A 16,410-nucleotide genomic window follows, 5' to 3' on the forward strand; every position below is an offset into this window, starting at 1 on the left:
ATTTTATCCCATGTCTTTTGAAATATGTAGTTGAAATCAGTCATACATTCATGGGGGAATCTTTTTATAGTAGTTAGCTATTCTAAAAGTAATAAATAGTCACTTTTGTCCTGAGAGTGTTTACATAGTCCTGATCCTAATCCATCCCAATCTATTATAGAACCATGTGATAAGACCTTGTACCATTGTAGGGCTTTCCCTTTTAAAGACGAAGCTAAGAGTCTAACGACCACACCATCTTATATAATACCATGGATATTGCATACAATTGTAACCTCCTAGATGTGTTCTAAGGGAGAGATGAAAGTTTCACTAGTAAATTCAAGTATACTTTTAAGTGCAGCTACTGGTATGTCATGTGTTTGGGCCAATCAAAGAGGACTTCCACCATTAAAGGTGGCAAAAGAATGAGCTTTGGCCATATAAGCAAGTGGTCTATTAATATGAGCCAATGGAAACCTAGGTTGATATCTAACAACAAGAGGAGTAGAAATTGATCTTGTAGGTGTATGTATTTCCTCTGTACTCCTAACTGGTGATAGAGACAATCTAGTCTTTCTTCTTCTAGGATTTGAAAATGAAAGCTCTTGACATTGAAAGTTATCTCTAGAAGATGTCCTTGTTTTAGCTTTGGGCATGAATCACAACAACTTTGGTTTAGAACTAGATATATCTAAAGCTTGGAGTCACCAAGTACTTGAAGAATGAGCCTCTTAAAGGCTTGAATACTGAAGCTAGTACTATCTCTTTAGCATGATTATGCACTTTTCTTCTTCTTGGCACTAGTAGACTTGAAATATTCTTGATAGGTCCCACTAAGCATGCCAAAAACTATTCTCAAAAAAGCTTACACCCTTGTCCAAAGTTTATACCTAAGGACTATTAGAGTAATAAGATATTGCTTTATTAATGAAATCATTTTGATTTAATTATTAAGTCACTTATTATCTCTAGTTTACTTAAGCTAAAGTTTAGGCATATAATAATTCATTCTTTTATTAATTATTACCATGCAACCTAGCTTTTACCCTATTAGGATTTTGATCCCCTTTTATAAGGATTGATCTCTTTGTAATTTTTATTCACTTTTGAGTATATCAATCTACTTTTTTTCTCATCAAGAATGTCTCATCTATGGATCTAGCAATTCTTGCCTCCATAGCTTTTTGCTTCTCTCTTCTATAATAGGTGTTTGCATGTAGGTGATTCTTGGGAACTGTGGGGTTGATCTTTCATCAACTTCAACAAGGACAACCTTATGAAACATGAAACCAACCTCCAAGCTATGGGACTTGAATTGTGAGGTTGAGTCTCTGGAGAAGGCCAACTTCGTTTGCTATTAGGGTGCACCTAACTACACTTGGAGAGGAAAGGGGAGAAGGAATGCATGAAAGAAAATATACCTACTCTAACTTAAGGGGGTGATGCACCAAAATAGATTGTTTGACCTTATCTTTGCCCATAGATGCATAGTTAACCAGTTATAACCTCAAATAATATAGATTTAGACCTTTCTTAATTCAACAACCACATGTAGATCTAACAAAAAGAGAATTCTATAGGAAGAGTCTTCAATGATATAGTGAGCTGGGTAAGTATGGTATAGAGGTTTAGGGTTTGTTGAGGATTGGTGAGAGGGGGAGAAGGGATGGTGAGTGGATGATAGTGGGTGAGTTAGTTGTTGATTGTGAATGGGTGAGTTAGTTGCTGAGTATTAATGGATGATGATAGTGGGTGATGGGTGATATGATGATAGCGGGTGATAGGTTAGGGGTATTTTTAATATCATTCAAATGTCAAAAGTAGATACAATCATGCAAATTGTAGAATATAGACAAGAACATTAACCAAAGACAAAGAAATCTTGCATAGTGTGTTAATGGCTAAAAGAGAATCTACAAAATATTTCAATGGTTTAGAGGCATGAGAAATTATAGTAGTATGCATAGAAGCAATACTAGAGAATCAAAGAAAGATCCCTCCATATAAAGATTACAAAATATGCCTTTATAGCTCAAGCATAACTGAGATATTTCTAACTAAGGTTACTCCACAACCACTGCCATTAAGTGCTTAGTGAACAATCAAGATGATCCAAGCAATAGATTTGATTTGGTTACACTTTCAGAGGCATAGAAATTATGGAAAACCCTGACTGGAGTAAACACACCAATCAATGCATAGTTGGGTAGATGGATAAGTGAATGATGAACACATGCTTCTTTTGCATTTACTAGGCATGGGGATGCTAAAAGGGATCTGTAGATGATCATAAATATGATTTGCCATTAAAGAGTCATTTTGTCTTTTCTACCAGCATGCCAAGTAAGATATATCAGGAAGTCAATTATATTCAACGCTAACCCTATAACTTTCTTGTAATTTTATTGGTCAAAGACCCTTTACCTTTTTATCTTAGACAAGTGAAACATCTTATCAATTCAACCCAGGTTCTATGATCATTTGATCATCAACCTATCTTATGGTCAAAGGCACCCTCAACAATCTCTTTGATTTTATGATTGTTAACTTATCATAACATCAAGTTCCCTTTAAAGTTTATCTATGATCCTATGATCATCACAATGCTATGAAAATCCCTTTATCTTCGTGCCTTTGGAATACATGTGTGGCTACACTTATGATCTTATAGAAACCATATATCATAATATCGTAACCCTTCTTTATCACTTGCCATGACCATCTGCTTCTATGATGTTACGATAACTGCATATCGTAACATCGACGACCTTGATAATTGACTTTGCGATCTTACACTGGATCGTAAGATTATAGCATAGAGCACAATCATATAATTGTAGCCTTGAATTTCACCCTTGATGATCTGGAGAATGGAGCCTACCAAACTGACCATGTCAAAGGCTTCATCCAATGAAATGCTCGCTATATGCCAACTCAGTCTAACTCATCACCTTGTCACAATGTGGCCCACACAATAAAACCTAGCCAACAAATCCACATGGTAGAAGATCATTTTCCCACATCATAAAATATTCTAATAAGAAATGAAATACATGAAAGTGATAGCCAATGAAAATCCATCTGTATGCCAACGCACACCTACCACCTCAGCCTGACATCTTTACTTCATCTACGACCCATACGAAATAGGACCCACATGCCACATAGAAGCAAGGCATGTGCTTGCATTGCATAAAGATAAAACACTTTCATAATGTAGGAAAGTGTCCACCATAGATCTATGCAAGATCTGACAGTCCAAAAAGTTGTGGGGCCAACAAAAATAAACTTAGGAAAATAGGAAATATAATAAAGTTTATTTCATTTATTTATCTCGTATTTCCATGGCATTTAAATATTGGGAGTGACCATTTAGCATTTGAATTCAAATATAGAAATTTTGACAGGAAGGCAAATTTGGCCAACAGGAACCACTTCAACATCCTTTGCAAGGTGTTAGCTCCTTTTCCATTAATGATAAATTTCTAAGTTTTTTGGTGAAAAATTTGAAATATTTTGTTGGGGTTATGATTATATTATTCCCATTTATAGTTTAACCCTAGCAAATTTGCATGATCTCCATCATTTTTACTTCCCTAACCCTAGGCCATATAAGTGAGTAGGTTTTTATTTTCCAAGTACATTATTTCTTACGATGTTATGGTGGAGGGATAGCGGGATATCGTAAGCAAGGGTATTCACCTTTTCCAATCTCATGATTAAGGTTGTGTCATGTTATTGTGGATAGATTTTTAAGTTTCCCAAATCCTACAATATCCTTTGTATCGTATGATCATATAACATTTTAAGTATTGGTAAATTGTCTCCTACAATGTTACGATTCATATGCTATCATAGGATTGCCAAGCAGAATTTGAAGGGTTCCAATCTCATGATGAAACCTTTATTGTGGTATCATGAATAGTTAAAGGGGCAGTTACAATCCTATGCTAAGGTATTCAACATCAGATTGTGAAGCTAAAGATGGAGGTCTACGATCCCATGATGTTGTCGTATAGTCGGGAAGTTTCATTTTGAGGGCTAAGATATAACAAAAAAGGTGTTTGTAATGTGATCGTAGAAGGAATAAAGATGGCATTGTGATGGCACAATAAATCCTCCATCGTAAGATTGTAAGGATGATGAAGGTGAACAGGCGATGCACTGTCAAACAGGTGTTTATTTTTTGATTGGACAGAGCCAGTGTATGAGTGCCAGATGTGTTTGATGTCATAATTTGTGGGACTAGGAAAGGTTTAAGATGGACAACAACTTATGGTCTCTGATCTTATGATAAGTCCTTTAGCGTAAGATCTCAAGGTTGTGAAAGAGGCTCTCCGATCTTACGATTAGGGCTCAATCATAAGTTTGCACAAGAAAAGTTATAAGCTGCCAATATTATGAGATAAAGGTTTCAAGGTTGCTGTAACATCATAAAAGCAAACAAGATCCCCTGTGATGTTATGAAGAGATGAGCTTAACTATGATTGTATGATCGTAGGGTGAATGAAAGTGATCTATGATGTTACAAAGCCGCTTGTTGTGAGATTGTAGAATGTGATGGATTTGATGTTGATGCTACAACAAAAAAGGTTGTTGTAGGATCATAGGGGGTTTCATCACTGTGTCCATTTGGCCAACATGATTTTCAAAGGGTGTTCGTAAGATCAAAAGGCCATCGATATAATATTATGATGTTACAAAAGGTCTTTTCAACTACCTTTTCGTAATATCGTAGGATCTAATTTTGATAGAAGCATAATGACAAGAAATGGATAGTGGCCTTCTCAACCAATAATATTTGAATGTAGTAACAAAAGTGCATATTTGGAAATTAATGGTGATGCTCCATGAAGTTGATAGAAATGATTGATATCGTATTTCAAGCATGTTGAAATCAATGCAACATAGACTTTAGTCTATGCATATCAAATTATAAGATCTTCTTTTCTCATAATCACAATTTATCATTTGCAAAAAGAGAGAATTTGAGCTTTTTCTATATTTTCTGAGCATTCTGAGTTGTTGTTTCTAGAGCTTATAAGGGACATAACACTATCTAGTTTGGATAATTTAGTTGCATACTTTCAAAATGTCTAACTAGGAAGTGGAAGAAATTCAGGCCTTAGACATGGCAGTTTCAGAGACCTCAACTTCTAAAGGAGGTAAAACTAGACAGAGGAAGCCTAGCCAATTTGTAGAGGAATGGATAAAATTGTTCCCTGATTCTACTAATGCAAACTCTGCGGATGATCATGCCTTCTTTGACCCATATGCTAGATGCGGAGATGCCAAATGCCCTAATTTTATAGGTTCTGAGCTTTTTTATTTCTTTTATTGTAATAAGGAGAAGAAAATTCTTGTATGTAATCCATGGAAAAAGAACCTTACTAAATTAATCTTCCCAGAGGTTTTTGTGGATGTGGATTTGATGAAGGCCCTGTTTCAATGTTATAACCCAGCCACCAAGTCTTTTTAGAGGAAAGATGGAACAATTCTATGTACTTTAGATCAAGAGTCTTTCATTGAAACTTTTGGATTAACTGGTGCAATGGGTCAGCTTGTAGATTTGAAGGATTTGCAAAGGAGATTCAAAGCAAACCCCAATGCTTTCGCAGGAGCCTCACTACTGCAACATATCCTTGATGATTTGAATAAAGTGGGTGACTACCCAAAGAAGATACAAAAAAAGATGCCACTAGAGAAATTCAAAAGTTACTTTGTCAAGACTGTATATGGTGTCCACAAGGTAGTCGGAAAAGATGGGTTTGATGAGGTCTATGGAGCAGAGTACATAATTGCCAAGGATGTGTAAGATTCCTACCATACTTGTGAGTATGACTATGCTCATTTTATTTTGGATATAATGAAGGAGAACATTGCCAGGGCTCAGAATGGAAATATGAGAGAATTAACTTTCCCCTACTACTCACTACTGATGCATTTGATCCTCTACAAGAATGTGGGATACATCAGTTTTGATTTCATTAATCAAACTTTTGATTTGAATGGAGATCTACCAGTACAACTATGGACACAGGTATGGGATAACACTTACCATTTTTTTGATTCTGTCTCCTTTTTCAATAATTTCAGTATTGTTATAATGAAGATGTTAGATGTAGGGTACTTTAGGGCCCCTGAGATTTTGAAAGGTCTTTTAAGACCAACCCTGTTACCTAAGGGGAAATGATTAGATCATAATTGGGGGGATATTTTCTTGTTTCCCACTTTTTCTCTAATGAGAGTCTATGGTTGTCCCCTACCACCCCATATTTTACCAAAATTCATTCCTCCCAAGCTAGGAATAATTGAGTTTATTTGGCAGTTGTTTATGGTAAATAGAGAGTATCTAGGGCCTAAGGTGCATAGGGGAACCTTTTTATGTAGATGTTTTAAGATTGGTGATTTCACCATTGGCAAGGAGGCTCTAGATTCAGTTCATTCTTTTTTGCATCATTATAATTTGTGTACAGGCCCTTATAGAATGTATGACTCTGAGGGATGGATGAGGGCAACATTAAAGGAAATGAGAAATTATGTATTGCCAAATTCCAAGGAGCTGCCCCATGAAGACATCATCCCTAACATAGTAGGAGAAGGGGAGGTAGCTGATAAGCTTGCAAAGCTTGATGATGTTTAGAGGGTAGAAAGTGAATTGATCCTCAATTTGCAGGTTTTTACTTAGATATCTCTTACCCCCAAAGAATTAGAAAGATGGTCATGGACCATGCAAACATTATGGCCAAGTTTCCAAAAGGTCCAATGGGGGAGGAAGATAGAGTATGTCCTGACAGCCTTGAACCAGATGTCACTCTTGAAGTGAGAGAGGATGATGTACCTCAGGCATCGTGGATGACAAAAGGAAATAAGAGGTAGAAGATTTTTTAGATCCCTCCATAGGTCAGGCAAAGGACCTTGCAAATTTTACCAGAAAGTAGTCAGTATTTTGCTGACATGAGGCAAAAATACCTATAGACTAGGGCTGATGCAGCTGAAAACACCCTGATAGACCTGAAATTGGCTGCAACTAGAATAGATGACAGGATCATCCAAGCTCAAAAATTCTTAGAGGATGATGAATTCATTAAGTCCAATAAATTAAAAAGTTTTTAATATAAAATTAAACAAAGTGAGCTTGTCTTTAAAATGAAACTAGATGAATCTAATGGGAAAAGGATGGAAATGATTGAGAAGCTGCAAGCCTATGATCCTAAAAGTGAAGTAATGACTTTAGAGGAGGCTAGAGATTTAGTGCAGAGGAGTGGTAAGTTACTGGTGCCTGGTTGGGACTTGGAACAAGCATTTATGCTTGATCAAATAAGGAGACAGGAAACTGCAATCTCCTATGAGGCAATTGGTGCAGATGGATTGAAGAGAGGGTCTGGTTTCAACATTGATACTAAATACCTAGTAGTCTGGAGCATGGCTCCTACTTCCAACAAGCCCAAATTAATGGATGTATAGAACACAGAATAGGGAAACATGATTATATGGACTCTACAGGGCACCTTTGGCATAGAGATATCCAAGGCATTAAAGCATTTCTCATTTAATGAAGCCAAGGTGGAGGAGGTGGAAACCAGGTTGGCCCAGTCCATCCATGACTATATTGATGTTAGGAAGCTCTATGAGAATGAGCTTAGGAGCAGCCATGTATATAAGGAAAATATTGCTGAGCTTGAGGCAAAGATCCAGGGACTTGAGGATGAAATTGCATCTCTCAAAGAGCAACTAGCATAGGTAGAATTGAGGATGGCCCCAACTTGGAGAGAAGAGGGACAAGGGACATCAATGCCAGTCAAGGACACTACTGAGGCCTTGATTCAAACAGAGGATATAGAGGAAGAAGAATCAACACAACCAAGGAGAACGAGTATTGATACTCAATCAACTCAGCAAGGAGGAGATGTAAGGACAGAGATCCTTAAAAATATGATGAGCCATAGGGTTGATGTTTTAAAGAACATATCACAGTGGGCTCACAATTTATATGTTAATTTACAAAGTGTTGAGCAATTTTGCAATGAGGCACTCTCATGGCTAACACCCACTTTCGGCCTATGGGGGCTCTATATCCAATTTTTAGATAGATTGATTTTATTGATGGCTAAAAAGCCAGACTTGCCTGATAAGATTTTCATTGTAAAGGAGAGCTTGGAAATAGTAAGAGAATTAAGTGGCTTCTTTACTAGTAAATTGCAAGTTATACAGGGAAAATTGAAAATTTTGTCTGATGGAGTGGAACCTTCAATACTTGATGCTACCAATGTAGTAAGAGACTGGCAGGAGTGGTCAACTTCCTTTCATGACATTTTGACCTAGGAGACTATAATAGCTACTTTTGAAGATACTTCTGATTCCCCTTTCCATGCTTTAATTGATTCTCTTTTCAAGGTTGAGATAAATTTGAATAAGTTTATTGTTGAATCAAAGGCAATCATGGATGCTAGGTGGACCAAGGCCACTCAAGATTTATAGGAGGTAAGGAATACCGACTGGCCCACCAAAAGAGAAATTTATGTTTGGGAAGTAGTGGGTGAAATAAAAGCTCTACTGGAAGGAGGTAGCTGAGGTATTTTGCATATAAGGTAGATAAAGTACATGGAAAAGAAAATATCAAAGATTCAACATTAATTTTTTTCTACTTCCTCAGCTACTTATCTTTTTGATCGATATTTTTGGAAGAGTGTTCTGTGTATTTATTGTGTACATCTTCCAAAAAAGTTTTCCTTTCCATTAAAATTTTGACATGTGTCCTCCTCTCATATGTAGCTTGTTGCAATCCTTTATATGGATTCCCAAGATGAGAAGTAGAGGTCAGTTGTCTGCAGAAATTTTATATGTTACATGTATTATTTTGTAGTCCATCCAATTTTGTTTTATAATGATCTGAATGAGTTCACATGTATGCATACTAGAATACAAAATGAATAATTTGGGACTAATGGTTTACTCTTTGTGTCATACTATGAGTTTTATTTGCAGTATTAAGACTTAAATTGAAGGATTTATCCTTAAATATCATTATCTTTGAAGTTTTGTCTCTTTTTCATATATCTATAGATTTGGGACTAAATAGACAATTTTCTTTTTAGTTTAATGCAATTCAAAAGGTTGTATGTCTTTTATTGATTGCTGCTAATTCAAAGAATTGGGTAAATGCTTTCTATAATTGATAAGGTTTAGGGTTTATGGAAAAGATGAGAATCAAAATGAAACTAAAAGTTTAATGTTGACATTTTCAATCACAAGTTGATTAAAAAGGTCTAAAACTACTAATCTTTGACTCTATATTTGACTAGATAAAGCACTGGTCCATTCTAAAATTTAAGCGTACATTGCTGATTCACCTTTTTACATAACAATCACAACAACACATCAATTTTCCTTTTTATGTATTAAAGAGATAAAAGTGTCCATCATGGCTTATTTGCTGTTACTTTTTGGTTATAATTAGCTACTATAATCAAGAAATGTGTCAGCAAATTATAGAAGATTATTGAACATTTCTACTATAAGGGACACTCTTGCATAGAAGAAAATCAAGTTAATAAGATAAATCCCTTAGGTTTGCCCACCTTGGCCTAGCAAAACCTAAAGTGAAGTGAGTCTTGATGACTTTGTTAATGTCTGGCCCAAAACTAATATTTAGCCTTGCTTTATATAGTATTTAGCTCATCCTTAGGCTTTTCCCTATCTTTGTTTCTTGGTATCGGGTTTAAATTCACCTGATATGTTCTTTACAAGAAAGAACTCCAACAAAAGGTTTAGAGGTAATGTCATTGTGGCAGAGGCTTCTGCAAGGGAATGAGCCTTATGATTATGGCTAGTTTCTTTCTAAAATTATTTGCTATGATATGTTTTTGTAAAATTTCTTATGAACTTTGTCCATTCTTCTTGGTCTACATTATTTTTGTGGAGGATCTTGAGGTAAGTCACTTAGCAAAGGTTGGCTGAGTTTTATTTTTATTAATATTTGGATTTTGGAATATGTATGTAGTTGGAACAATTTTTCTATTGTGTAGCTAATATGTAATAAGCACCTTAAAAAATTCTCTAGATATACATGTTCAAAAGGAGACATAAAGAGATACATACTTAGAAGGAAAAGAAACCAACATTTACATACCATTGAAGAAAATTGTAGAGCTAGGGTATGACAACAAAATCATAGAGAAAGGGCACAACACAACAACAAAATTGCAAAACAAGGGCATGGCATGGAAACAAAATCAAAAAGCAAGGGCACGACACTAAAATCGTAGAGCAAGGGCACAATAATGAAATACAAAGATCACAAGGGCATGGCAACCAAGTCATAGAGCAAGGGCATAACAACAAAATGCAGAGATATATCACAGGAAAGAAATGCACTAAACACATATGCATAATCATGAGGCTCATTCACATGCAAATGCCATAACCTAGTTAAATATATGTATATATCAACCCAAGTAATCAACAATTGGACCCATTTAACTAGTTATGGCTTGTTTCTTTCTAAAAATATCTACTATGATATGTTTTTGTAAAATTTCTTGCGAACTTGACCCATTTTTTGTGGTCTGCATTATTTTTGTGTAGGATCTTGAGGTAAGTCACTTAGCACAGGTTGAGTGAGTTTTATTGTTTTATTATTTTGATTTTGGAATATGTATTTAGTTGGATCATATATGTAATAAGCACCTTGAAAAAGATCTCTTTGAATATATAAAGAGATACATGTTTAGAAGGAAATATAAAGACATGCATATTTACAAGGAAAAGAAAAAAAACATTTACATACGTACCCCTTCTCACCCTTGAATAAAATCATAGAGCTAGGGCATGTAGATCACAAGGGAATGACATGAAAATGAAATCATAGAGCAAGGGCACAACATGATAATGAAATCACAAAGCAAGGGCATGACACAACAATGAAATCAGAGAGAAAGGACATGACAAAAAAATGCATAGATCATGAGGGCACAACAACCAAATGCACTGATCACAAGGGTGCCACGACAACATTCATACCTCTCCACCTCTTTTGCATGCAACTCTCTTAAAAATCAAAATAAATGGAAAATGATTGTCATGTTTCTTTTTTTGTTTTATGCTCACGAGGGCGTCATAATTATGACACAAACATTGGTATTATGACATTGTTAGGGATAATTACAAAAAAACAAACAAACATGAAAATGACCATAAATTATACCACTGTCACAAATTGCCATCACAATTTGACCCCAATTGTTGTAGTTCTTGTTTGTAGACCTCATAGATATCTTTATAATAAAATCCAAGGATTTTTTTCCAGTGAAACTATGACTCCTTTTCCATCTTGAGGATCCCGTGGATAATGGCAACATTGGTCTTCATGCTAATAACTTCTTGTAGTAGGGCCAATTTCTCTATTAGTCTATTTGCTACCTTTTGTATGATGGTCTATTGATTTGAAGCTACCTCTCTTAGCTTGTGAGCATCTAACACTAGACTTCCCAAATTTTCAATTAATGGGGGACCTTAAGCCTTCATCTAGTCTACCCATGTTTGGCCAACCTGCATGAATTGCCTATCTTGTTGCATCTTTAGAAGTAGATTTTTGTTCTCCTCTACATTTAGGTCAAATTGGCTTCATGAAGTGCTACTGAGTGCATACCTAATATACTCCATCAATTCTCTATTTGAGGCCCTCAAAACCTCCTTTTTTTCTCTAAGCTCTTCCAACTTATCTTTCATCTTCTTGTTGGTAAACTTCCATATGTTCACTATGGACTCTTGAATAGGGATACCAAGATCCACCATTATGATTTGGAAGTCATCTTTGGAAATCTCATGGAATTTTCCTTCCTTTAGTGGCTCAGTGATCTTTACCAGCATGTGACTAGTAATTGAATCAGTAGCTAATGCAACAATTATTTTTTGCTTCATTTTCTTGGATGGCTAAGAAGAGGTGGCTTGTGTGATCAAGTCCTTTAATGGATCCACTTCTTCATATCTTCTCTTCTTCCTATCAATGGTCTCCTTGAGCCATGACTTAGTAGAGAGCACATAGAGAGTAGACTACAAGGTAGTAGGATCAAACAACTTCCTCTGTACTAGGGGAGTTTGCTTGCTCTAGGAAGTAGCAGGCAAGTTAGTGACCTTAGTCATCGAGAGGGCCAAGGTGTCCCCTTATTGAGATGTATCTTGTTCTTGGCCATCCATGGGGTTGGTGTCACCATCCAAATTAATGATTTGGATAGGGAAGGTAGGCTTGATTTCTCTTGTTATTTCTCTTTGTCCTTGTCTCCTCCCTTCTCCCCAAATTTTTTGGTGTCCAGAAGAGAGCCACCTCCATAGTAGGAGTGATTGGCACATTCTTCTCTAGAGTCTAGTCTCCACCTTGACTAATAGACTATAATGGGCCTGCAAATGTTGAAGTAGTAGTTGTGGTAGTGGCTGCTACAATTGACTAGGCATAGAAGATACTCCACCTATAGAACTAGTACTCTTGATCCTCTTCTTCGTCACTTGGGTCCACTCTACCTAGTTATCTATTCTTTTGATTATTCCATGCATGAGGACCTCCATGGTGTCTATGATAGGACTTGCAGGTGGGGTAGACAAAATTGTGGTGCCTTTGATCTTCTTATAGGATGTGGGGTGCATGTAGGCTCCATCATTTGCAAGGTCAGAAAAATCAACAAAATCTTTATATCACTTGATCTCATTAATTGTTAGTCATGACCAAAAGTTCTCTCAAGTTTGGTATTCATTGAGACACTTGGCCTAGTAGTCCTTAATATTCAGAATATTCCTGTAGGCATATCCCAACTTCAAGTGTTCCCTTACAAAGTTGATTGGATCATACCTCATAGTCCACCAATTTGATTTTTCTCTCGAAACTCTTCACCAAATTTTGAGCATCAGACCTGGAAGCATAGGAATAGGGTCTAACCACTATGGGGAAGGGAATCATGACTATTTTCTTTACAACAGAACACAAGATGTTCACTTCAAGAATTTTTTTGTAATAATTCGACTAGAACCACCTTGTCTTCTGGATACCTTGGAAGTCTCTTGGGAAAACCATCATAAGCACCTATCTCCAAGTAAGAGAAGCTTAGAAATTGGATGAATGAAAATCCAAAATGGCTAATAGCTAGAATTTCCTTTGGTGAGAATCTCCTTTTAAAACATCCTTGTAATTCCTGACATAGCCTCATTGTGAAGATATCGTTTACTACCATATACTCCTCAAGGCTTCTATGCAGCTGTAGATGGGGCTAAAACTCATATACCTTCATACACTCATCATAGTTTTGAATGCTAGGAAGGTCGGGCCACAGGTGGTGAGTGGCCAAGACATAAATTAGATATGAGGACATGCAAAATTTCTTAAATCCTTTGGCTAAATTCATCCATGAGGCAAGCTCATCACAAATGATTTGCACCCAGTCAATCTGCATACCCTCAACACAAATAGCTTGCACTAGGAAGAAATGGTGCTTAATGAGCTCTAAGATCTCTTCTTTCCCTTTTAGTCTAAGTAGTAGGGCAAAATATCTACTATCTCTCTCTTCAAATTTGTGTCAAATAGGGTCTTGGGGCATTTTTCTCTTCTTCAAGAAAGGAGTCTGAAACCATGTTCTCTGCATGTCTTCCCATCTAAGGGTTTTCTTCTCATTGAACATAGACACAGAAGATCAAAATTCAATATCACAATACTCCTCTTTTATGGGAATTCCAAATGTGGACTACATTAGTGTCTTGTTGATCAAGATGAGGATAGATTGGTTAGGAAACAAAATCTACTTTATTTTTGGGTCATATCTCTTGATACATTCCTTCGCAAGCTTTGGTGCATGTACTACCATTGGAAAATTGGCTGCCTCAACCAATCTGATCTCTTTAAGCTTTTGAGTGATTGGGTGAATAGGTTGAGAAATGGGTCTCCTATGGATATCACCCAAATTGTAAAATTTAAATGATGTATCTGTTAACTCCTTCAACAAACTCTCTAGGGCTATTAACTTATCATAACCATCAGCTCTGATTGCCATTTGCTATGATTGTACATGATACAATTCTCAATAAATAACCATTTTAAAATCCTTGGGAAATCAATTTCAAGAAATAGGTATAGGAATCTGAATGTTGGCGCCACATGAATGAAATTAAGTTTGGCCAATGATTATAACAACAAGATTTGTATTTAATTCCATGATCAACAACTATTTTAACTTTCCATTCACTTGCACATAAAAACTTGCATTTATGGAAGCTCTATTACTTTACTTAGAGTAAAGTGATATTACTAATTCACTAAACAAAACAATGCTTAAGTTTCGTAGGGAGTGCCTTATTTCATTTCAGAATCTAGAATGCATAAATACTTGATAATATCAACATATGCGAGGGAGAGAGAGACTTAGATTTTCTACAAACCCACTTTATTTTTGCTCAGAATCATAACACAGGAGTGATCCTTTGTTAGATTGTGCACTTCATTCTCTCACTTTACACCTTAAGCATTTAACACTTCCTTTCCTTTATATTGGAGTTGCATTCTCACTATTGAATTTTTTGAAAGTATCTTTTGAACATCTCCAAAGAATACTCACACTTTTAGGGGGCTTGTCTTTCTATTTTAAAAGATTTTAGAGAAGAGACTTTTTTCATTACCTGGGGATGGAAAACCCCTCTCTGAGCAACATTTTCCAAAACAAAGTAAACTAACATAACTTTATCCTTTAACCTTAATCTGATAGCTTCAAAGCTAGATCTTGAGCATGCTTCACTAATTAAGAGCTTGAAATAGCTTTTGATATTGTATTTTTACTTCTTGTATGCAAAGGCTTGGATTTCACATAAATAATTGTAGCTTCAGAAGTAGAACAAAACACCTTCACTTCCATTAGTGTACAATGAAAAACTCACAGACCTTCTTTTACTTGTGAAAGTAGATTTTACCTTTGCAACATGAATATGATTCTTCCTAAATTTGATCCATGACTTCGTGGGTCTTTCTATCATGACATAGTCATAAAGATGATTTGCTAATCAGTTTCATGGCTTCATTCTTTGGATACACACTTGATTAAATTCACCGAAGGGAAAACTTGCTCAATTGCTCAAAATCCGTAGGAAAGAGGATGTTGAGGAAAGATAGCAGATAGTTAAACATGAATAACTTACTTTGCCAAACACATCCCAACCATACCTAGATCACCTAGACCCTGTGCGCATCGAAAAAATAGAAAACTCGCATAGAAGAATTAAGTAAAGGTAATGCAAGGGAGACTCAAAAAACAAAGAAAATGAGGTACTTGGAAAGATGAGAAGTAAGTAACCTAAAGGATTCTTAGACATCACACTTGAACAAAAACTCACTTAAATACGAATGACTTTAATTTTCACAAGGGTAGGACTAAAACTTGGCAGCTATGCTTTATGTTCTAAAGAAGGTTTTTAAGAGAAGGAAAAAGGGAGTGGGGTCATGTAACCCCTCCTTGGGTTATTTTAAATAAAGATATCTATCTTATTATTAGATTTTAAAATAGTTATTATTATTAAATTTATTAAATTTATGATATTAATTATTTTAAACTAGTTTGTCATTAGTAAATTGATCTATATTTATATGTTATTTATTATTTATAATATTTATAATTTTTATTAAAATTGTAAATACGATAATATCTTAGAAAAAAAATATTGGTTTTCTTTTATTAGTGAAAATTTAATTGATTGTATTTTAATATAATTCAATTAAAAATCTATTTTTATATTACAATTCACTTAAAATAATTATAAAATTTAATTAGATTATAATAGATTTTTTTTGTGGTAAATGATAATAATCAAATAAATGATATGAGAAATAAATTATGGTTCTAATAATTATGAATGAGCACAATTTTATAGTCAAATTAGACTATTGAAACACAACTGAGTTTATTTTGTATATGAAACTTTGTTTGAAGTTTTGTGGTTTTATTTCATGATGGTTTTTTTAATTTTTTTAATTTTTTTTGTGAGTGTTTAGTCGGCTAACTAGAACATACACTAGAGGTTGTCTTTGTGATTTCTTTTATGATGTATGTCTATTTTGAATATTATGATGAGCTTGTATTTTAAATTTGAAAGTGCATTTATGAGTTTTTCTATGTGGTGCATTTATTTTTACTTGGGTTCGGAGAACCAATTTTTTTAAAAATTGTTCAATAAAAATTGTAACATGTTAGGTTTATATCTCTTGGTTTCCTAAGTAGGGCATTACAACTATAGTTGGAGAGGGATGGGCTCCAACTTGAGTAGTGTAGATTGGAGGCTTTGAAGGTGGAGAGGGGGAGACAACATGATAGAGTGGACACTTTGTAGGGAGAGCCTGATTGGTTACTAGTGGAGGTAGCCACAGTGAGGGTGTCAAAAATAGTAAGGGGATGTTGAGCA

Source organism: Cupressus sempervirens, chromosome 8 (assembly GCF_028749045.1).
Source record: "Cupressus sempervirens isolate cs-2001-9-10 chromosome 8, ASM2874904v1, whole genome shotgun sequence".
NCBI classification, from domain to species: domain Eukaryota; kingdom Viridiplantae; phylum Streptophyta; class Pinopsida; order Cupressales; family Cupressaceae; genus Cupressus; species Cupressus sempervirens.